Source organism: Scyliorhinus torazame, chromosome 5, assembly GCF_047496885.1.
Source record: "Scyliorhinus torazame isolate Kashiwa2021f chromosome 5, sScyTor2.1, whole genome shotgun sequence".
In the NCBI taxonomy this organism is placed as follows: Eukaryota; Metazoa; Chordata; class Chondrichthyes; order Carcharhiniformes; family Scyliorhinidae; genus Scyliorhinus; species Scyliorhinus torazame.
The window spans coordinates 123,617,986-123,640,908 of NC_092711.1; the positions used below are offsets into that span (position 1 = coordinate 123,617,986).

The window sequence follows — 22,923 nt, forward strand, 5'->3', positions numbered from 1 at the left end:
TGGGGTCAGATTCAGACTAATGTGGATGGGGCGGGGTTGGCGTGCCCGATTGGGCCTCGATAGAGTGGTCAGCAATAGGTGGAAAATGACGAAAATGTCTCGGACAGAAAGAAAAAGGGAATGTAAATGAGGCTAATCAAGGCTAACAAAGGTGCTGATAGTGGCGCCTCAAGAGATCAGAATGTGTTAATAGCAGAACAAAGTAAGCAGTGTGTCAGCGAACAATTGGCGACAGGGTTGCTCAAGTAGGATGGTATGGGCTGGGGGGAGGGGGGCAAAGCTGAGGGTAAAACATACCAATGGAAGGAATGAAAATAACTTGATGGAAATAAACAGATGGTGGAGGTAGAAGAGAGATTACACAGTCTGATGTTGTTGAACTGAATAAAATGAAACATACAGAGAGCTGCCTGAATCAACTGGAATTAGTCAATAGAGGTAAGTGAATGTCATACCCCTAGACCAACGAGCCCCGGGAACGTAACAGAAGCACGCTGTTATTGCCATCGAAAGTCGATCTAACATCTGCGGAAAATACTGGAACAACTCAGCGAGTCAGGCGGGATTTGTCGACAGGACAACAAAGCTCGTCTTTCACCATCACCTTTCATTTAAACCGGGGCGGGTTAGAAATGTCGGACGTTTTAACCAAGTCAAATCCTGGTGGGAGCAAACAGAACAACAGGAAAGCGCTCTGACAGGGTGCAAGTCAGGAGAGATTAAATGAGAAAAGGCCTAGGGTTCCCTGGCCACAGAGTGAGGTGAGCATCGAATGAGAGAATAATTACACCACAGTATGAGGCCATTCCAGCCGCTGTGTCTGTGCCAGCTCTCAACAACTACCGCCCGGATACAAAGAAGAAGTGGAAACAAGATTCAAACCCAAATCTGCGATGGAAGTACACACAGAGTGGGGCAGCATTTACAGTGTCAGACTGTTGCACACACTATGAGTGTGCAAGCTGTATTGAGCCCAGTGGAAAGATGCGCTGCTGTTCCTCGAGTGTTTGTTGAGCTTCTTTGGAACATTTCAGGAGGCCGAGGTCCGGGAGGTCAGCGTTAAGATGCAGCTCTCCAGTCAGTTCAATTCTCCACTTTGGCTCTGTGGATTAGATGGGTCACGTCCCTGTGAAGTTAACGCAGATCATGTTAAGTTCGATCTAATTTCTACATCTTGTGGTTTTATATGTTGAAACATCTGTTTATGAAAGAAACAGCAGTCGTCTTGTAATAAGTGGCCTGGCCTCTCAGCCTCACCATGCGAATCTGCAGCAACACAGAGAGGTTGCACATTGTACACGTCCGTTGATTGCCAGCTGTTTCTGTAGTGTAGTGGTTATCACATTCGCCTAACACGCGAAAAGTTCGAAACCGAGCAGAAACTTCTCGTACTTCCAGTTTAGTCTGTTGCTGACTATTGCCGCAATCTCGTAACTGGTCTTCATCAACGAGGAATAGCAAAATGCATGCACCCGTATGGTTGTGGTTATTTTCGAAAGCCCTGCCTTCTCAATTTAACTTCCACTTCAAGCATAACCTATCTTCAGGTCTGTAAAGTTCGATTCCTGATTGTTTTATAAGTTGAGACATCGGTTTTAAAGAAACGGCTGTCTTCTTGTAATAAGTGACATGGCCTCTCAGACGAACCATGAGAATCTGCAGCAACACAGTGAGGTTGAACACTGCACAAGTCCATTGATTACTGCACCGCCAGCGGTTTCTGTAGTGTAGTGGTTAGCACATTCCCCTAACATGCGAAAGGTCCCCGAGGCCATACCGGGTAGAAACATCAAGTGCTTCTCATGTTGTGTGAGGAATGTTTGCACAAAGTACTTTTGTTCCCCCATCTCGTATGTTCGAGGATTATGAGGTTTAGTCTCTCATGAGCCACTAAAATAAATTCCACATTAAGTCACAAGCACTGAATTTTCGACAGGCAATGAGAAGAAAAGGACCTTCTTATTTTGGATATTCGGAGCTAGTTCATCCACAACAGAATTTCATGCATTTACAAATGCAGATAAACATACTTATTCACCATCTCAAACATGTCTAAATGAACGACAAATGCAACTTACTGCGAATGCTTCATTCTGAAACAAAAACAGAACATACTGGACAATCTCAGCAGGACTGACAGCCTCTGTGGAGCGAGATGGCAGCGGTCGTTCCGGGCCTGGGTGACTCTTTGTCAAAGCTGGAGAACTGGAAATGGGGTCAGATTCAGACTAATGTGGATGGGGCGGGGTTGGCGTGCCCGATTGGGCCTCGATAGAGTGGTCAGCAATAGGTGGAAAATGACGAAAATGTCTCGGACAGAAAGAAAAAGGGAATGTAAATGAGGCTAATCAAGGCTAACAAAGGTGCTGATAGTGGCGCCTCAAGAGATCAGAATGTGTTAATAGCAGAACAAAGTAAGCAGTGTGTCAGCGAACAATTGGCCACAGGGATCAGATTGCTCAAGTAGGATGGTATGGGCTGGGGGGAGGGGGGCAATGCTGAGGGTAAAACATACCAATGGAAGGAATGCAAATAACTTGATGGAAATAAACAGATGGTGGAGGGAGAAGAGAGATTACACAGTCTGTTGTTGTTGAACTGAATAAAATGAAACATACAGAGAGCTGCCTGAATCTACTGGAATAAGTCAATAGAGGTAAGTGAATGTCCACACATAGACAAGCTTTTAGACAATGTCGCGATTGTCTCGCGAACCTATTGGTTCCCTGCTGTGTGAGCTCAGCTTCTCAAAGCAAACCCAATGTGAATGAATCCCGCCGAATGAGCCGCATAGAAATGAAGAAAACATATCGCCTGACCAACAGAAAACGTTATCAAAGGGCTCGTCCGGGATTTGAACCCGGGACCTCCCGCAAGTTTCGCAATCGAGACACCCAAAGCGAGAATCATACCCATAGACCAACGAGCCGCGGAACTGGCACAGAAGCACGCTGTTATAGCCATCGAAAGTTGATCCAACATCTGCGGAAGATACTGGAACAACTCAGCGAGTCAGGCGGGATTTGTCGACAGGACAACAAAGCTCGTCTTTCACCATCACCTTTCATTAAAACCGGGACGGGTTAGAAATGTCGGACGTTTTAACCAAGTCAAATCCCGGTGGGAGCAAACAGAACAACAGGAAAGCGCTCTGACAGGGTGCAAGTCAGGAGAGATTAAATGAGAAAAGGCAGTCGTCTTGTAATAAGTGGCCTAGCCTCTCAGCCTCACCATGCGAATCTGCAGCAGCACAGTGAGGTTGCACATTGTACACGTCCGTGGATTGCCAGCTGTTTCTGTAGTGTAGTGGTTATCACATTCGCCTCACACGCGAAAGGTCCCCGGTTCGAAACCGGGCAGAAACATCTCGTACTACCAGGTTAGTCTGTTGCTGACTACAGCCGCAATCTCATAACTGGTCTTCATCACCGAGGAATAGCAAAATGCATGCACCCGTATGGTTGTGGTTATTTTCGAAAGCCCTGCCTTCTCAATTTAACTTCCACTTCAAGCAAAACATAACTTATCTTCAGGTCTGTAAATTTCGATTCCTGATTGTTTTCTAAGTTGAGACATCGGTTTTAAAGAAACGGCTGTCTTCTTGTCATAAGTGACATGGCCTCTCAGACGAACCTTGAGAAGCTGCAGCAACACAGTGAGGTTGAACATTGCATAAGTCCATTGATTACTGCACCGCCAGCGGTTTCTGTAGTGTAGTGGTTAGCACATTCCCCTAACATGCGAAAGGTCCCCGGGGCCATACCGGGTAGAAACATCAAGTGCTTCTCATGTTGTGTGAGGAATGTTTGCACAAAGTACTTTTGTTCCCCCATCTCGTATGTTCGAGGATTATGAGGTTTAGTCTCTCATGAGCCACTAAAATAAATTCCACATTAAGTCACAAGCACTGAATTTTCGACAGGCAATGAGAAGAAAAGGACCTTCCTATTTTGGATATTCGGAGCTAGTTCATCCACAACAGAATTTCATGCATTTACAAATGCAGATAAACATACTTATTCACCATCTCAAACATGTCTAAATAAACGACAAATGCAACTTACTGCGGATGCTTCATTCTGAAACAAAAACAGAACATACAGGACAATCTCAGCAGGACTGACAGCCTCTGTGGAGCGAGATGGCAGCGGTCGTTCCGGGCCTGGGTGACTCTTTGTCAAAGCTGGAGAACTGGAAATGGGGTCAGATTCAGACTAATGTGGATGGGGCGGGGTTGGCGTGCCCTATTGGGCCTCGATAGAGTGGTCAGCAATAGGTGGAAAATGACGAAAATGTCTCGGACAGAAAGAAAAAGGGAATGTAAATGAGGCTAATCAAGGCTAACAAAGGTGCTGATAGTGGCGCCTCAAGAGATCAGAATGTGTTAATAGCAGAACAAAGTAAGCAGTGTGTCAGCGAACAATTGGCGACAGGGTTGCTCAAGTAGGATGGTATGGGCTGGGGGGAGGGGGGCAATGCTGAGGGTAAAACATACCAATGGAAGGAATTAAAATAACTTGATGGAAATAAACAGATGGTGGAGGTAGAAGAGAGATTACACAGTCTGATGTTGTTGAACTGAATAAAATGAAACATACAGAGAGCTGCCTGAATCAACTGGAATTAGTCAATAGAGGTAAGTGAATGTCATACCCCTAGACCAACGAGCCCCGGGAACGTAACAGAAGCACGCTGTTATTGCCATCGAAAGTCGATCTAACATCTGCGGAAAATACTGGAACAACTCAGCGAGTCAGGCGGGATTTGTCGACAGGACAACAAAGCTCGTCTTTCACCATCACCTTTCATTAAAACCGGGGAAGGTTAGAAATGTCGGACGTTTTAACCAAGCCAAATCCTGGTGGGAGCAAACAGAACAACAGGAAAGCGGTCTGACAGGGTGCAAGTCAGGAGAGATTAAATGAGAAAAGGCCTAGGGTTCCCTGGCCACAGAGTGAGGTGAGCATCGAATGAGAGAATAATTACACCACAGTATGAGGCCATTCTAGCCGCTGTGTCTGTGCCAGCTCTCAACAACTACCGCCCGGATACAAAGAAGAAGTGGAAACAAGATTCAAACCCAAATCTGCGATGGAAGTACACACAGAATGGGGGCAGCATTTACAGTGTGAGACTGTTGCACACACTATGAGTGTGCAAGCTGTATTGAGCCCAGTGGAAAGATGCGCTGCTGTTCCTCGAGTGTTTGTTGAGCTTCTTTGGAACATTTCAGGAGGCCGAGGTCCGGGAGGTCAGCGTTAAGATGCAGCTCTCCAGTCAGTTCAATTCTCCACTTTGGCTCTGTGGATTAGATGGGTCACGTCCCTGTGAAGTTAACGCAGATCATGTTAAGTTCGATCTAATTTCTACATCTTGTGGTTTTATATGTTGAAACATCTGCTTTGAAAGAAACAGCAGTCGTCTTGTAATAAGTGGCCTGGCCTCTCAGCCTCACCATGCGAATCTGCAGCAACACAGTGAGGTTGCACATTGTACACGTCCGTTGATTTCCATCTGTTTCTATAGTGTAGTGGTTATCACATTCGCCTAACACGCGAAAAGTTCGAAACCGAGCAGAAAGTTCTCGTACTTCCAGTTTAGTCTGTTGCTGACTATTGCCGCAATCTCGTAACTGGTCTTCATCAACGAGGAATAGCAAAATGCATGCACCCGTATGGTTGTGGTTATTTTCGAAAGCCCTGCCTTCTCAGTTTAACTTCCACTTCAAGCAAAACATAACTTATCTTCAGGTCTGTAAATTTCGATTCCTGATTGTTTTCTAAGTTGAGACATCTGTTTTAAAGAAACGGCTGTCTTCTTGTAATAAGTGACATGGCCTCTCAGACGAACCATGAGAATCTGCAGCAACACAGTGAGGTTGAACATTGCACAAGTCCATTGATTACTGCAACGCCAGCGGTTTCTGTAGTGTAGTGGTTAGCACATTCCCCTAACATGGGAAAGGTCCCCGAGGCCATACCGGGTAGAAACATCAAGTGCTTCTCATGTTGTGTGAGGAATGTTTGCACAAAGTACTTTTGTTCCCCCATCTCGTATGTTCGAGGATTATGAGGTTTAGTCTCTCATGAGCCACTAAAATAAATTCCACATTAAGTCACAAGCACTGAATTTTCGACAGGCAATGAGAAGAAAAGGACCTTCTTATTTTGGATATTCGGAGCTAGTTCATCCACAACAGAATTTCATGCATTTACAAATGCAGATAAACATACTTATTCACCATCTCAAACATGTCTAAATGAACGACAAATGCAACTTACTGCGGATGCTTCATTCTGAAACAAAAACAGAACATACTGGACAATCTCAGCAGGACTGACAGCCTCTGTGGAGCGAGATGGCAGCGGTTGTTCCGGGCCTGGGTGACTCTTTGTCAAAGCTGGAGAACTGGAAATGGGGTCAGATTCAGACTAATGTGGATGGGGCGGGGTTGGCGTGCCCGATTGGGCCTCGATAGAGTGGTCAGCAATAGGTGGAAAATGACGAAAATGTCTCGGACAGAAAGAAAAAGGGAATGTAAATGAGGCTAATCAAGGCTAACAAAGGTGCTGATAGTGGCGCCTCAAGAGATCAGAATGTGTTAATAGCAGAACAAAGTAAGCAGTGTGTCAGCGAACAATTGGCCACAGGGATCAGATTGCTCAAGTAGGATGGTATGGGCTGGGGGGAGGGGGGCAATGCTGAGGGTAAAACATACCAATGGAAGGAATGAAAATAACTTGATGGAAATAAACAGATGGTGGATGGAGAAGAGAGATTACACAGTCTGATGTTGTTGAACTGAATAAAATGAAACATACAGAGAGCTGCCTGAATCTACTGGAATAAGTCAATAGAGGTAAGTGAATGTCCACACATAGACAAGCTTTTAGACAATGTCGCGATTGTCTCGCGAACCTATTGGTTCCCTGCTGTGTGAGCTCAGCTTCTCAAAGCAAACTCAATGTGAATGAATCCCGCCGAATGAGCCGCATAGAAATGAAGAAAACATATCGCCTGACCAACAGAAAACGTTATCAAAGGGCTCGTCCGGGATTTGAACCCGGGACCTCCCGCAAGTTTCGCAATCGAGACACCCAAAGCGAGAATCATACTCCTAGACCAACGAGCCGCGGAACTGGCACAGAAGCACGCTGTTATAGCCATCGAAAGTTGATCCAACATCTGCGGAAGATACTGGAACAACTCAGCGAGTCAGGCGGGATTTGTCGACAGGACAACAAAGCTCGTCTTTCACCATCACCTTTCATTAAAACCGGGACGGGTTAGAAATGTCGGACGTTTTAACCAAGTCAAATCCCGGTGGGAGCAAACAGAACAACAGGAAAGCGCTCTGACAGGGTGCAAGTCAGGAGAGATTAAATGAGAAAAGGCAGTCGTCTTGTAATAAGTGGCCTAGCCTCTCAGCCTCACCATGCGAATCTGCAGCAGCACAGTGAGGTTGCACATTGTACACGTCTGTGGATTGTCAGCTGTTTCTGTAGTGTAGTGGTTATCACATTCGCCTCACACGCGAAAGGTCCCCGGTTCGAAACCGGGCAGAAACATCTCGTACTACCAGGTTAGTCTGTTGCTGACTATTGCCGCAATCTCATAACTGGTCTTTATGCGAAAGGTCCCCGGGGCCATACCGGGCAGAAACATCAAGTGCTTCTCATGTTGTGTGAGGAATGTTTGCGCGAAGTACTTTTGTTCCCCCATCTCGTATGTTCGAGGATTATGAGGTTTAGTCTCTCATGAGCCACTAAAATAAATTCCACATTAAGTCACAAGCACTGAATTTTCGACAGGCAATGAGAAGAAAAGGACCTTCCTATTTTGGATATTCGGAGCTAGTTCATCCACAACAGAATTTCATGCATTTACAAATGCAGATAAACATACTTATTCACCATCTCAAACATGTCTAAATAAACGACAAATGCAACTTACTGCGGATGCTTCATTCTGAAACAAAAACAGAACATACTGGACAATCTCAGCAGGACTGACAGCCTCTGTGGAGCGAGATGGCAGCGGTCGTTCCGGGCCTGGGTGACTCTTTGTCAAAGCTGGAGAACTGGAAATGGGGTCAGATTCAGACTAATGTGGATGGGGCGGGGTTGGCGTGCCCGATTGGGCCTCGATAGAGTGGTCAGCAATAGGTGGAAAATGACGAAAATGTCTCGGACAGAAAGAAAAAGGGAATGTAAATGAGGCTAATCAAGGCTAACAAAGGTGCTGATAGTGGCGCCTCAAGAGATCAGAATGTGTTAATAGCAGAACAAAGTAAGCAGTGTGTCAGCGAACAATTGGCGACAGGGTTGCTCAAGTAGGATGGTATGGGCTGGGGGGAGGGGGGCAAAGCTGAGGGTAAAACATACCAATGGAAGGAATGAAAATAACTTGATGGAAATAAACAGATGGTGGAGGTAGAAGAGAGATTACACAGTCTGATGTTGTTGAACTGAATAAAATGAAACATACAGAGAGCTGCCTGAATCAACTGGAATTAGTCAATAGAGGTAAGTGAATGTCATACCCCTAGACCAACGAGCCCCGGGAACGTAACAGAAGCACGCTGTTATTGCCATCGAAAGTCGATCTAACATCTGCGGAAAATACTGGAACAACTCAGCGAGTCAGGCGGGATTTGTCGACAGGACAACAAAGCTCGTCTTTCACCATCACCTTTCATTAAAACCGGGGAAGGTTAGAAATGTCGGACGTTTTAACCAAGCCAAATCCTGGTGGGAGCAAACAGAACAACAGGAAAGCGCTCTGACAGGGTGCAAGTCAGGAGAGATTAAATGAGAAAAGGCCTAGGGTTCCCTGGCCACAGAGTGAGGTGAGCATCGAATGAGAGAATAATTACACCACAGTATGAGGCCATTCTAGCCGCTGTGTCTGTGCCAGCTCTCAACAACTACCGCCCGGATACAAAGAAGAAGTGGAAACAAGATTCAAACCCAAATCTGCGATGGAAGTACACACAGAATGGGGGCAGCATTTACAGTGTGAGACTGTTGCACACACTATGAGTGTGAAAGCTGTATTGAGCCCAGTGGAAAGATGCGCTGCTGTTCCTCGAGTGTTTGTTGAGCTTCTTTGGAACATTTCAGGAGGCCGAGGTCCGGGAGGTCAGCGTTAAGATGCAGCTCTCCAGTCAGTTCAATTCTCCACTTTGGCTCTGTGGATTAGATGGGTCACGTCCCTGTGAAGTTAACGCAGATCATGTTAAGTTCGATCTAATTTCTACATCTTGTGGTTTTATATGTTGAAACATCTGCTTTGAAAGAAACAGCAGTCGTCTTGTAATAAGTGGCCTGGCCTCTCAGCCTCACCATGCGAATCTGCAGCAACACAGTGAGGTTGCACATTGTACACGTCCGTTGATTTCCAGCTGTTTCTATAGTGTAGTGGTTATCACATTCGCCTAACACGCGAAAAGTTCGAAACCGAGCAGAAACTTCTCGTACTTCCAGTTTAGTCTGTTGCTGACTATTGCCGCAATCTCGTAACTGGTCTTCATCAACGAGGAATAGGAAAATGCATGCACCCGTATGGTTGTGGTTATTTTCGAAAGCCCTGCCTTCTCAATTTAACTTCCACTTCAAGCATAACTTATCTTCAGGTCTGTAAAGTTCGATTCCTGATTGTTTTATAAGTTGAGACATCGGTTTTAAAGAAACGGCTGTCTTCTTGTCATAAGTGACATGGCCTCTCAGACGAACCATGAGAATCTGCAGCAACACAGTGAGGTTGAACATTGCACAAGTCCATTGATTACTGCACCGCCAGCGGTTTCTGTAGTGTAGTGGTTAGCACATTCCCCTAACATGGGAAAGGTCCCCGAGGCCATACCGGGTAGAAACATCAAGTGCTTCTCATGTTGTGTGAGGAATGTTTGCACAAAGTACTTTTGTTCCCCCATCTCGTATGTTCGAGGATTATGAGGTTTAGTCTCTCATGAGCCACTAAAATAAATTCCACATTAAGTCACAAGCACTGAATTATCGACAGGCAATGAGAAGAAAAGGACCTTCTTATTTTGGACATTCGGAGCTAGTTCATCCACAACAGAATTTCATGCATTTACAAATGCAGATTAACATACTTATTCAACATCTCAAACATGTCTAAATAAACGACAAATGCAACTTACTGCGGATGCTTCATTCTGAAACAAAAACAGAACATACTGGACAATCTCAGCAGGACTGACAGCCTCTGTGGAGCGAGATGGCAGCGGTCGTTCCGGGCCTGGGTGACTCTTTGTCAAAGCTGGAGAACTGGAAATGGGGTCAGATTCAGACTAATGTGGATGGGGCGGGGTTGGCGTGCCCTATTGGGCCTCGATAGAGTGGTCAGCAATAGGTGGAAAATGACGAAAATGTCTCGGACAGAAAGAAAAAGGGAATGTAAATGAGGCTAATCAAGGCTAACAAAGGTGCTGATAGTGGCGCCTCAAGAGATCAGAATGTGTTAATAGCAGAACAAAGTAAGCAGTGTGTCAGCGAACAATTGGCCACAGGGATCAGATTGCTCAAGTAGGATGGTATGGGCTGGGGGGAGGGGGGCAATGCTGAGGGTAAAACATACCAATGCAAGGAATGAAAATAACTTGATGGAAATAAACAGATGGTGGAGGGAGAAGAGAGATTACATAGTCTGATGTTGTTGAACTGAATAAAATGAAACATACAGAGAGCTGCCTGAATCTACTGGAATTAGTCAATAGAGGTAAGTGAATGTCCACACATAGACAAGCTTTTAGACAATGTCGCGATTGTCTCGCGAACCTATTGGTTCCCTGCTGTGTGAGCTCAGCTTCTCAAAGCAAACCCAATGTGAATAAATCCCGCCGAATGAGCCGCAGAGAAATGAAGAAAACATATCGCCTGACCAACAGAAAACGTTATCAAAGGGCTCGTCCGGGATTTGAACCCGGGACCTCCGAGTTTCGCAATCGAGACACCCAAAGCGAGAATCATACTCCTAGACCAACGAGCCGCGGAACTGGCACAGAAGCACGCTGTTATAGCCATCGAAAGTTGATCCAACATCTGCGGAAGATACTGGAACAACTCAGCGAGTCAGGCGGGATTTGTCGACAGGACAACAAAGCTCGTCTTTCACCATCACCTTTCATTAAAACCGGGACGGGTTAGAAATGTCGGACGTTTTAACCAAGTCAAATCCCGGTGGGAGCAAACAGAACAACAGGAAAGCGCTCTGACAGGGTGCAAGTCAGGAGAGATTAAATGAGAAAAGGCAGTCGTCTTGTAATAAGTGGCCTAGCCTCTCAGCCTCACCATGCGAATCTGCAGCAGCACAGTTATGTTGCACATTGTACACGTCTGTGGTTGCCAGCTGTTTCTGTAGTGTAGTGGTTATCACATTCGCCTCACACGCGAAAAGTCCCCGGTTCGAAACCGGGCAGAAACATCTCGGGCTACCAGGTTGTTCGGTTGCTGACTTTTGCCGCAATCTCATAACTGGTCTTCATCACCGAAAAATAGCAAACTGCATGCACCCGTATGGTTGTGGTTATTTTCGAAAGCCCTGCCTTCTCAATTTAACTTCCACTTCAAGCAAAACATAACTTATCTTCAGGTCTGTAAATTTCGATTCCTGATTGTTTTCTAAGTTGAGACATCGGTTTTAAAGAAACGGCTGTCTTCTTGTCATAAGTGACATGGCCTCTCAGACGAACCATGAGACGCTGCAGCAACACAGTGAGGTTGAACATTGCATAAGTCCATTGATTACTGCACCGCCAGCGGTTTCTGTAGTGTAGTGGTTAGCACATTCCCCTAACATGCGAAAGGTCCCCGGGGCCATACCGGGTAGAAACATCACGGAGCTAGTTCATCCACAACAGAATTTCATGCATTTACAAATGCAGATCAACATACTTATTCACCATCTCAAACATGTCTAAATAAACGACAAATGCAACTTACTGCGGATGCTTCATTCTGAAACAAAAACAGAACATACTGGACAATCTCAGCAGGACTGACAGCCTCTGTGGAGCGAGATGGCAGCGGTCGTTCCGGGCCTGGGTGACTCTTTGTCAAAGCTGGAGAACTGGAAATGGGGTCAGATTCAGACTAATGTGGATGGGGCGGGGTTGGCGTGCCCTATTGGACCTCGATAGAGTGGTCAGCAATAGGTGGAAAATGACGAAAATGTCTCGGACAGAAAGAAAAAGGGAATGTAAATGAGGCTAATCAAGGCTAACAAAGGTGCTGATAGTGGCGCCTCAAGAGATCAGAATGTGTTAATAGCAGAACAAAGTAAGCAGTGTGTCAGCGAACAATTGGCGACAGGGTTGCTCAAGTAGGATGGTATGGGCTGGGGGGAGGGGGGCAATGCTGAGGGTAAAACATACCAATGGAAGGAATGAAAATAACTTGATGGAAATAAACAGATGGTGGAGGTAGAAGAGAGATTACACAGTCTGATGTTGTTGAACTGAATAAAATGAAACATACAGAGAGCTGCCTGAATCAACTGGAATTAGTCAATAGAGGTAAGTGAATGTCATACCCCTAGACCAACGAGCCCCGGGAACGTAACAGAAGCACGCTGTTATTGCCATCGAAAGTCGATCTAACATCTGCGGAAAATACTGGAACAACTCAGCGAGTCAGGCGGGATTTGTCGACAGGACAACAAAGCTCGTCTTTCACCATCACCTTTCATTAAAACCGGGGAAGGTTAGAAATGTCGGACGTTTTAACCAAGCCAAATCCTGGTGGGAGCAAACAGAACAACAGGAAAGCGGTCTGACAGGGTGCAAGTCAGGAGAGATTAAATGAGAAAAGGCCTAGGGTTCCCTGGCCACAGAGTGAGGTGAGCATCGAATGAGAGAATAATTACACCACAGTATGAGGCCATTCCAGCCGCTGTGTCTGTGCCAGCTCTCAACAACTACCGCCCGGATACAAAGAAGAAGTGGAAACAAGATTCAAACCCAAATCTGCGATGGAAGTACACACAGAATGGGGGCAGCATTTACAGTGTGAGACTGTTGCACACACTATGTGTGTGCAAGCTGTATTGAGCCCAGTGGAAAGATGCGCTGCTGTTCCTCGAGTGTTTGTTGAGCTTCTTTGGAACATTTCAGGAGACCGAGGTCCGGGAGGTCAGCGTTAAGATGCAGCTCTCCAGTCAGTTCAATTCTCCACTTTGGCTCTGTGGATTAGATGGGTCACGTCTCTGTGAAGTTAACGCAGATCATGTTAAATTCGATCTAATTTCTACATCTTGTGGTTTTATATGTTGAAACATCTGCTTTTGAAAGAAACAGCAGTCGTCTTGTAATAAGTGGCCTGGCCTCTCAGCCTCACCATGCGAATCTGCAGCAACACAGTGAGGTTGCACATTGTACACGTCCGTTGATTTCCAGCTGTGTCTATAGTGTAATGGTTATCACATTCGCCTAACACGCGAAAAGTTCGAAACCGAGCAGAAACTTCTCGTACTTCCAGTTTAGTCTGTTGCTGACTATTGCCGCAATCTCGTAACTGGTCTTCATCAACGAGGAATAGCAAAATGCATGCACCCGTATGGTTGTGGTTATTTTCGAAAGCCCTGCCTTCTCAATTTAACTTCCACTTCAAGCATAACTTATCTTCAGGTCTGTAAAGTTCGATTCCTGATTGTTTTATAAGTTGAGACATCGGTTTTAAAGAAACGGCTGTCTTCTTGTAATAAGTGACATGGCCTCTCAGACGAACCATGAGAATCTGCAGCAACACAGTGAGGTTGAACATTGCACAAGTCCATTGATTACTGCACCGCCAGCGGTTTCTGTAGTGTAGTGGTTAGCACATTCCCCTAACATGGGAAAGGTCCCCGAGGCCATACCGGGTAGAAACATCAAGTGCTTCTCATGTTGTGTGAGGAATGTTTGCACAAAGTACTTTTGTTCCCCCATCTCGTATGTTCGAGGATTATGAGCTTTAGTCTCTCATGAGCCACTAAAATAAATTCCACATTAAGTCACAAGCACTGAATTTTCGACAGGCAATGAGAAGAAAAGGACCTTCTTATTTTGGACATTCGGAGCTAGTTCATCCACAACAGAATTTCATGCATTTACAAATGCAGATAAACATACTTATTCACCATCTCAAACATGTCTAAATGAACGACAAATGCAACTTATGCGGATGCTTCATTCTGAAACAAAAACAGAACATACTGGACAATCTCAGCAGGACTGACAGCCTCTGTGGAGCGAGATGGCAGCGGTCGTTCCGGGCCTGGGTGACTCTTTGTCAAAGCTGGAGAACTGGAAATGGGGTCAGATTCAGACTAATGTGGATGGGGCGGGGTTGGCGTGCCCGATTGGGCCTCGATAGAGTGGTCAGCAATAGGTGGAAAATGACGAAAATGTCTCGGACAGAAAGAAAAAGGGAATGTAAATGAGGCTAATCAAGGCTAACAAAGGTGCTGATAGTGGCGCCTCAAGAGATCAGAATGTGTTAATAGCAGAACAAAGTAAGCAGTGTGTCAGCGAACAATTGGCGACAGGGTTGCTCAAGTAGGATGGTATGGGCTGGGGGGAGGGGGGCAATGCTGAGGGTAAAACATACCAATGAAAGGAATGAAAATAACTTGATGGAAATAAACAGATGGTGGAGGTAGAAGAGAGATTACACAGTCTGATGTTGTTGAACTGAATAAAATGAAACATACAGAGAGCTGCCTGAATCAACTGGAATTAGTCAATAGAGGTAAGTGAATGTCATACCCCTAGACTAACGAGCCCCGGGAACGTAACAGAAGCACGCTGTTATTGCCATCGAAAGTCGATCTAACATCTGCGGAAAATACTGGAACAACTCAGCGAGTCAGGCGGAATTTGTCGACAGGACAACAAAGCTCGTCTTTCACCATCACCTTTCATTTAAACCGGGGCGGGTTAGAAATGTCGGACGTTTTAACCAAGTCAAATCCTGGTGGGAGCAAACAGAACAACAGGAAAGCGGTCTGACAGGGTGCAAGTCAGGAGAGATTAAATGAGAAAAGGCCTAGGGTTCCCTGGCCACAGAGTGAGGTGAGCATCGAATGAGAGGATAATTACACCACAGTATGAGGCCATTCTAGCCGCTGTGTCTGTGCCAGCTCTCAACAACTACCGCCCGGATACAAAGAAGAAGTGGAAACAAGATTCAAACCCAAATCTGCGATGGAAGTACACACAGAATGGGAGCAGCATTTGCAGTGTGAGACTGTTGCACACACTATGAGTGTGCAAGCTGTATTGAGCCCAGTGGAAAGATGCGCTGCTGTTCCTCGAGTGTTTGTTGAGCTTCTTTGGAACATTTCAGGAGGCCGATGTCCGGGAGGTCAGCGTTAAGATGCAGCTCTCCAGTCAGTTCAATTCTCCACTTTGGCTCTGTGGATTAGATGGGTCACGTCCCTGTGAAGTTAACGCAGATCATGTTAAGTTCGATCTAATTTCTATATCTTGTGGTTTTATATGTTGAAACATCTGTTTTTGAAAGAAACAGCAGTCGTCTTGTAATAAGTGGCCTGGCCTCTCAGCCTCACCATGCGAATCTGCAGCAACACAGAGAGGTTGCACATTGTACACGTCCGTTGATTGCCAGCTGTTTCTGTAGTGTAGTGTAGTGAACTTTTCGCCTAATACGCGAAAAGTTCGAAACCGAGCAGAAACTTCTCGTACTTCCAGTTTAGTCTGTTGCTGACTATTGCCGCAATCTCGTAACTGGTCTTCATCAACGAGGAATAGCAAAATGCATGCACCCGTATGGTTGTGGTTATTTTCGAAAGCCCTGCCTTCTCAATTTAACTTCCACTTCAAGCATAACTTATCTTCAGGTCTGTAAAGTTCGATTCCTGATTGTTTTATAAGTTGAGACATCGGTTTTAAAGAAACGGCTGTCTTCTTGTAATAAGTGACATGGCCTCTCAGACGAACCATGAGAATCTGCAGCAACACAGTGAGGTTGAACACTGCACAAGTCCATTGATTACTGCACCGCCAGCGGTTTCTGTAGTGTAGTGGTTAGCACATTCCCCTAACATGCGAAAGGTCCCCGAGGCCATACCGGGTAGAAACATCAAGTGCTTCTCATGTTGTGTGAGGAATGTTTGCACAAAGTACTTTTGTTCCCCCATCTCGTATGTTCGAGGATTATGAGGTTTAGTCTCTCATGAGCCACTAAAATAAATTCCACATTAAGTCACAAGCACTGAATTTTCGACAGGCAATGAGAAGAAAAAGACCTTCTTATTTTGGATATTCGGAGCTAGTTCATCCACAACAGAATTTCATGCATTTACAAATGCAGATAAACATACTTATTCACCATCTCAAACATGTCTAAATGAACGACAAATGCAACTTACTGCGGATGCTTCATTCTGAAACAAAAACAGAACATACTGGACAATCTCAGCAGGACTGACAGCCTCTGTGGAGCGAGATGGCAGCGGTCGTTCCGGGCCTGGGTGACTCTTTGTCAAAGCTGGAGAACTGGAAATGGGGTCAGATTCAGACTAATGTGGATGGGGCGGGGTTGGCGTGCCCGATTGGGCCTCGATAGAGTGGTCAGCAATAGGTGGAAAATGACGAAAATGTCTCGGACAGAAAGAAAAAGGGAATGTAAATGAGGCTAATCAAGGCTAACAAAGGTGCTGATAGTGGCGCCTCAAGAGATCAAAATGTGTTAATAGCAGAACAAAGTAAGCAGTGTGTCAGCGAACAATTGGCCACAGGGATCAGATTGCTCAAGTAGGATGGTATGGGCTGGGGGGAGGGGGGCAATGCTGAGGGTAAAACATACCAATGGAAGGAATGAAAATAACTTGATGGAAATAAACAGATGGTGGAGGGAGAAGAGAGATTACACAGTCTGATGTTGTTGAACTGAATAAAATGAAACATACAGAGAGCTGCCTGAATCTACTGGAATAAGTCAATAGAGGTAAGTGAATGTCCACACATAGACAAGCTTTTAGACAATGTCGCGATTGTCTCGCGAACCTATTGGTTCCCTGCTGTATGAGCTCAGCTTCTCAAAGCAAACCCAATGTGAATGAATCCCGCCGAATGAGCCGCATAGAAATGAAGTAAACATATCGCCTGACCAACAGAAAACGTTATCAAAGGGCTCGCCCGGGATTTGAACCGGGGACCTCCCGCAAGTTTCGCAATCGAGACACCCAAAGCGAGAATCATACTCCTAGACCAACGAGCCGCGGAATTGGCACAGAAGCACGCTGTTATAGCCATCGAAAGTTGATCCAACATCTGCGGAAGATACTGGAACAACTCAGCGAGTCAGGCGGGATTTGTCGACAGGACAATAAAGCTCGTCTTTCACCATCACCTTTCATTAAAACCGTGGAAGGTTAGAAATGTCGGACGTTTTAACCAAGCCAAATCCTGGTGGGAGCAAACAGAACAACAGGAAAGCGGTCTGACAGGGTGCAAGTCAGGAGAGATTAAATGAGAAAAGGCCTAGGGTTCCCTGGCCACAGAGTGAGGTGAGCATCGAATGAGAGAATAATTACACCACAGTATGAGGCCATTCTAGCCGCTGTGTCTGTGCCAGCTCTCAACAACTACCGCCCGGATACAAAGAAGAAGTGGAAACAAGATTCAAACCCAAATCTGCGATGGAAGTACACACAGAATGGGGGCAGCATTTACAGTGTGAGACTGTTGCACACACTATGTGTGTGCAAGCTGTATTGAGCCCAGTGGAAAGATGCGCTGCTGTTCCTCGAGTGTTTGTTGAGCTTCTTTGGAACATTTCAGGAGGCCGAGGTCCGGGAGGTCAGCGTTAAGATGCAGCTCTCCAGTCAGTTCAATTCTCCACTTTGGCTCTGTGGATTAGATGGGTCACGTCCCTGTGAAGTTAACGCAGATCATGTTAAGTTCGATCTAATTTCTACATCTTGTGGTTTTATATGTTGAAACATCTGCTTTTGAAAGAAACAGCAGTCGTCTTGTAATAAGTGGCCTGGCCTCTCAGCCTCACCATGCGAATCTGCAGCAACACAGTGAGGTTGCACATTGTACACGTCCGTTGATTTCCAGCTGTTTCTATAGTGTAATGGTTATCACATTCGCCTAACACGCGAAAAGTTCGAAACCGAGCAGAAACTTCTCGTACTTCCAGTTTAGTCTGTTGCTGACTATTGCCGCAATCTCGTAACTGGTCTTCATCAACGAGGAATAGCAAAATGCATGCACCCGTATGGTTGTGGTTATTTTCGAAAGCCCTGCCTTCTCAATTTAACTTCCACTTCAAGCATAACTTATCTTCAGGTCTGTAAAGTTCGATTCCTGATTGTTTTATAAGTTGAGACATCGGTTTTAAAGAAACGGCTGTCTTCTTGTAATAAGTGACATGGCCTCTCAGACGAACCATGAGAATCTGCAGCAACACAGTGAGGTTGAACATTGCACAAGTCCATTGATTACTGCACCGCCAGCGGTTTCTGTAGTGTAGTGGTTAGCACATTCCCCTAACATGGGAAAGGTCCCCGAGGCCATACCGGGTAGAAACATCAAGTGCTTCTCATGTTGTGTGAGGAATGTTTGCACAAAGTACTTTTGTTCCCCCATCTCGTATGTTCGAGGATTATGAGGTTTAGTCTCTCATGAGCCACTAAAATAAATTCCACATTAAGTCACAAGCACTGAATTTTCGACAGGCAATGAGAAGAAAAGGACCTTCTTATTTTGGACATTCGGAGCTAGTTCATCCACAACAGAATTTCATGCATTTACAAATGCAGATAAACATACTTATTCACCATCTCAAACATGTCTAAATGAACGACAAATGCAACTTATGCGGATGCTTCATTCTGAAACAAAAACAGAACATACTGGACAATCTCAGCAGGACTGACAGCCTCTGTGGAGCGAGATGGCAGCGGTCGTTCCGGGCCTGGGTGACTCTTTGTCAAAGCTGGAGAACTGGAAATGGGGTCAGATTCAGACTAATGTGGATGGGGCGGGGTTGGCGTGCCCGATTGGGCCTCGATAGAGTGGACAGCAATAGGTGGAAAATGACGAAAATGTCTCGGACAGAAAGAAAAAGGGAATGTAAATGAGGCTAGTCAAGGCTAACAAAGGTGCTGATAGTGGCGCCTCAAGAGATCAGAATGTGTTAATAGCAGAACAAAGTAAGCAGTGTGTCAGCGAACAATTGGCCACAGGGATCAGATTGCTCAAGTAGGATGGTATGGGCTGGGGGGAGGGGGGCAATGCTGAGGGTAAAACATACCAATGGAAGGAATGAAAATAACTTGATGGAAATAAACAGATGGTGGAGGGAGAAGAGAGATTACACAGTCTGCTGTTGTTGAACTGAATAAAATGAAACATACAGAGAGCTGCCTGAATCTACTGGAATAAGTCAATAGAGGTAAGTGAATGTCCACACATAGACAAGCTTTTAGACAATGTCGCGATTGTCTCGCGAACCTATTGGTTCCCTGCTGTGTGAGCTCAGCTTCTCAAAGCAAACCCAATGTGAATGAATCCCGCCGAATGAGCCGCATAGAAATGAAGAAAACACATCGCCTGACCAACAGAAAACGTTATCAAAGGGCTCGTCCGGGATTTGAACCCGGGACCTCCCGCAAGTTTCGCAATCGAGACACCCAAAGCGCGAATCATACTCCTAGACCAACGAGCCGCGGAACTGGCACAGAAGCACGCTGTTATAGCCATCGAAAGTTGATCCAACATCTGCGGAAGATACTGGAACAACTCAGCGAGTCAGGCGGGATTTGTCGACAGGACAACAAAGCTCGTCTTTCACCATCACCTTTCATTAAAACCGGGACGGGTTAGAAATGTCGGACGTTTTAACCAAGTCAAATCCCGGTGGGAGCAAACAGAACAACAGGAAAGCGCTCTGACAGGGTGCAAGTCAGGAGAGATTAAATGAGAAAAGGCAGTCGTCTTGTAATAAGTGGCCTAGCCTCTCAGCCTCACCATGCGAATCTGCAGCAGCACAGTGAGGTTGCACATTGTACACGTCCGTGGATTGCCAGCTGTTTCTGTAGTGTAGTGGTTATCACATTCGCCTCACACGCGAAAAGTCCCCGGTTCGAAACCGGGCAGAAACATCTCGGGCTACCAGGTTGTTCGGTTGCTGACTTTTGCCGCAATCTCATAACTGGTCTTCATCACCGAAAAATAGCAAACTGCATGCACCCGTATGGTTGTGGTTATTTTCGAAAGCCCTGCCTTCTCAATTTAACTTCCACTTCAAGCAAAACATAACTTATCTTCAGGTCTGTAAATTTCGATTCCTGATTGTTTTCTAAGTTGAGACATCGGTTTTAAAGAAACGGCTGTCTTCTTGTCATAAGTGACATGGCCTCTCAGACGAACCATGAGACGCTGCAGCAACACAGTGAGGTTGAACATTGCATAAGTCCATTGATTACTGCACCGCCAGCGGTTTCTGTAGTGTAGTGGTTAGCACATTCCCCTAACATGCGAAAGGTCCCCGGGGCCATACCGGGTAGAAACATCAAGTGCTTCTCATGTTGTGTGAGGAATGTTTGCACAAAGTACTTTTGTTCCCCCATCTCGTATGTTCGAGGATTATGAGGTTTAGTCTCTCATGAGCCACTAAAATAAATTCCACATTAAGTCACAAGCACTGAATTATCGACAGGCAAAGAGAAGGAAAGGACCTTCCTATTTTGGATATTCGGAGCTAGTTCATCCACAACAGAATTTCATGCATTTACAAATGCAGATAAACATACTTATTCACCATCTCAAACATGTCTAAATAAACGACAAAAGTAACTTACTGCGGATGCTTCATTCTGAAACAAAAACAGAACATACTGGACAATCTCAGCAGGACTGACAGCCTCTGTGGAGCGAGATGGCAGCGGTCGTTCCGGGCCTGGGTGACTCTTTGTCAAAGCTGGAGAACTGGAAATGGGGTCAGATTCAGACTAATGTGGATGGGGCGGGGTTGGCGTGCCCTATTGGGCCTCGATAGAGTGGTCAGCAATAGGTGGAAAATGACGAAAATGTCTCGGACAGAAAGAAAAAGGGAATGTAAATGAGGCTAATCAAGGCTAACAAAGGTGCTGATAGTGGCGCCTCAAGAGATCAGAATGTGTTAATAGCAGAACAAAGTAGGCAGTGTGTCAGCGAACAATTGGCGACAGGGTTGCTCAAGTAGGATGGTATGGGCTGGGGGGAGGGGGGCAATGCTGAGGGTAAAACATACCAATGAAAGGAATGAAAATAACTTGATGGAAATAAGCAGATGGTGGAGGTAGAAGAGAGATTACACAGTCTGATGTTGTTGAACTGAATAAAATGAAACATACAGAGAGCTGCCTGAATCAACTGGAATTAGTCAATAGAGGTAAGTGAATGTCATACCCCTAGACTAACGAGCCCCGGGAACGTAACAGAAGCACGCTGTTATTGCCATCGAAAGTCGATCTAACATCTGCGGAAAATACTGGAACAACTCAGCGAGTCAGGCGGAATTTGTCGACAGGACAACAAAGCTCGTCTTTCACCATCACCTTTCATTTAAACCGGGGCGGGTTAGAAATGTCGGACGTTTTAACCAAGTCAAATCCTGGTGGGAGCAAACAGAACAACAGGAAAGCGCTCTGACAGGGTGCAAGTCAGGAGAGATTAAATGAGAAAAGGCCTAGGGTTCCCTGGCCACAGAGTGAGGTGAGCATCGAATGAGAGGATAATTACACCACAGTATGAGGCCATTCTAGCCGCTGTGTCTGTGCCAGCTCTCAACAACTACCGCCCGGATACAAAGAAGAAGTGGAAACAAGATTCAAACCCAAATCTGCGATGGAAGTACACACAGAATGGGAGCAGCATTTGCAGTGTGAGACTGTTGCACACACTATGAGTGTGCAAGCTGTATTGAGCCCAGTGGAAAGATGCGCTGCTGTTCCTCGAGTGTTTGTTGAGCTTCTTTGGAACATTTCAGGAGGCCGATGTCCGGGAGGTCAGCGTTAAGATGCAGCTCTCCAGTCAGTTCAATTCTCCACTTTGGCTCTGTGGATTAGATGGGTCACGTCCCTGTGAAGTTAACGCAGATCATGTTAAGTTCGATCTAATTTCTATATCTTGTGGTTTTATATGTTGAAACATCTGTTTTTGAAAGAAACAGCAGTCGTCTTGTAATAAGTGGCCTGGCCTCTCAGCCTCACCATGCGAATCTGCAGCAACACAGAGAGGTTGCACATTGTACACGTCCGTTGATTGCCAGCTGTTTCTGTAGTGTAGTGTAGTGAACTTTTCGCCTAATACGCGAAAAGTTCGAAACCGAGCAGAAACTTCTCGTACTTCCAGTTTAGTCTGTTGCTGACTATTGCCGCAATCTCGTAACTGGTCTTCATCAACGAGGAATAGCAAAATGCATGCACCCGTATGGTTGTGGTTATTTTCGAAAGCCCTGCCTTCTCAATTTAACTTCCACTTCAAGCATAACTTATCTTCAGGTCTGTAAAGTTCGATTCCTGATTGTTTTATAAGTTGAGACATCGGTTTTAAAGAAACGGCTGTCTTCTTGTAATAAGTGACATGGCCTCTCAGACGAACCATGAGAATCTGCAGCAACACAGTGAGGTTGAACACTGCACAAGTCCATTGATTACTGCACCGCCAGCGGTTTCTGTAGTGTAGTGGTTAGCACATTCCCCTAACATGCGAAAGGTCCCCGAGGCCATACCGGGTAGAAACATCAAGTGCTTCTCATGTTGTGTGAGGAATGTTTGCACAAAGTACTTTTGTTCCCCCATCTCGTATGTTCGAGGATTATGAGGTTTAGTCTCTCATGAGCCACTAAAATAAATTCCACATTAAGTCACAAGCACTGAATTTTCGACAGGCAATGAGAAGAAAAG

General features: G+C 45.6%; 4 non-coding genes across 4 annotated transcripts; all 4 read left to right on the forward strand.

Annotated features, from left to right (window-relative positions):
* Nucleotides 1-3,292: 3,292 nt before the first annotated feature.
* Nucleotides 3,293-3,365, forward strand: trnav-cac (transfer RNA valine (anticodon CAC)). Its single transcript has one exon. It is a non-coding gene; the product is annotated as a tRNA-Val (tRNA).
* Nucleotides 3,366-7,495: 4,130 nt separating this feature from the next.
* On the forward strand, nucleotides 7,496-7,568 carry trnav-cac (transfer RNA valine (anticodon CAC)). Its single transcript has one exon. It is a non-coding gene; the product is annotated as a tRNA-Val (tRNA).
* A 3,807-nt stretch (nucleotides 7,569-11,375) lies between these two features.
* Nucleotides 11,376-11,448, forward strand: trnav-cac (transfer RNA valine (anticodon CAC)). The gene has a single exon. It is a non-coding gene; the product is annotated as a tRNA-Val (tRNA).
* Nucleotides 11,449-20,063: 8,615 nt separating this feature from the next.
* Nucleotides 20,064-20,136, forward strand: trnav-cac (transfer RNA valine (anticodon CAC)). Its single transcript has one exon. It is a non-coding gene; the product is annotated as a tRNA-Val (tRNA).
* Nucleotides 20,137-22,923: the final 2,787 nt, after the last annotated feature.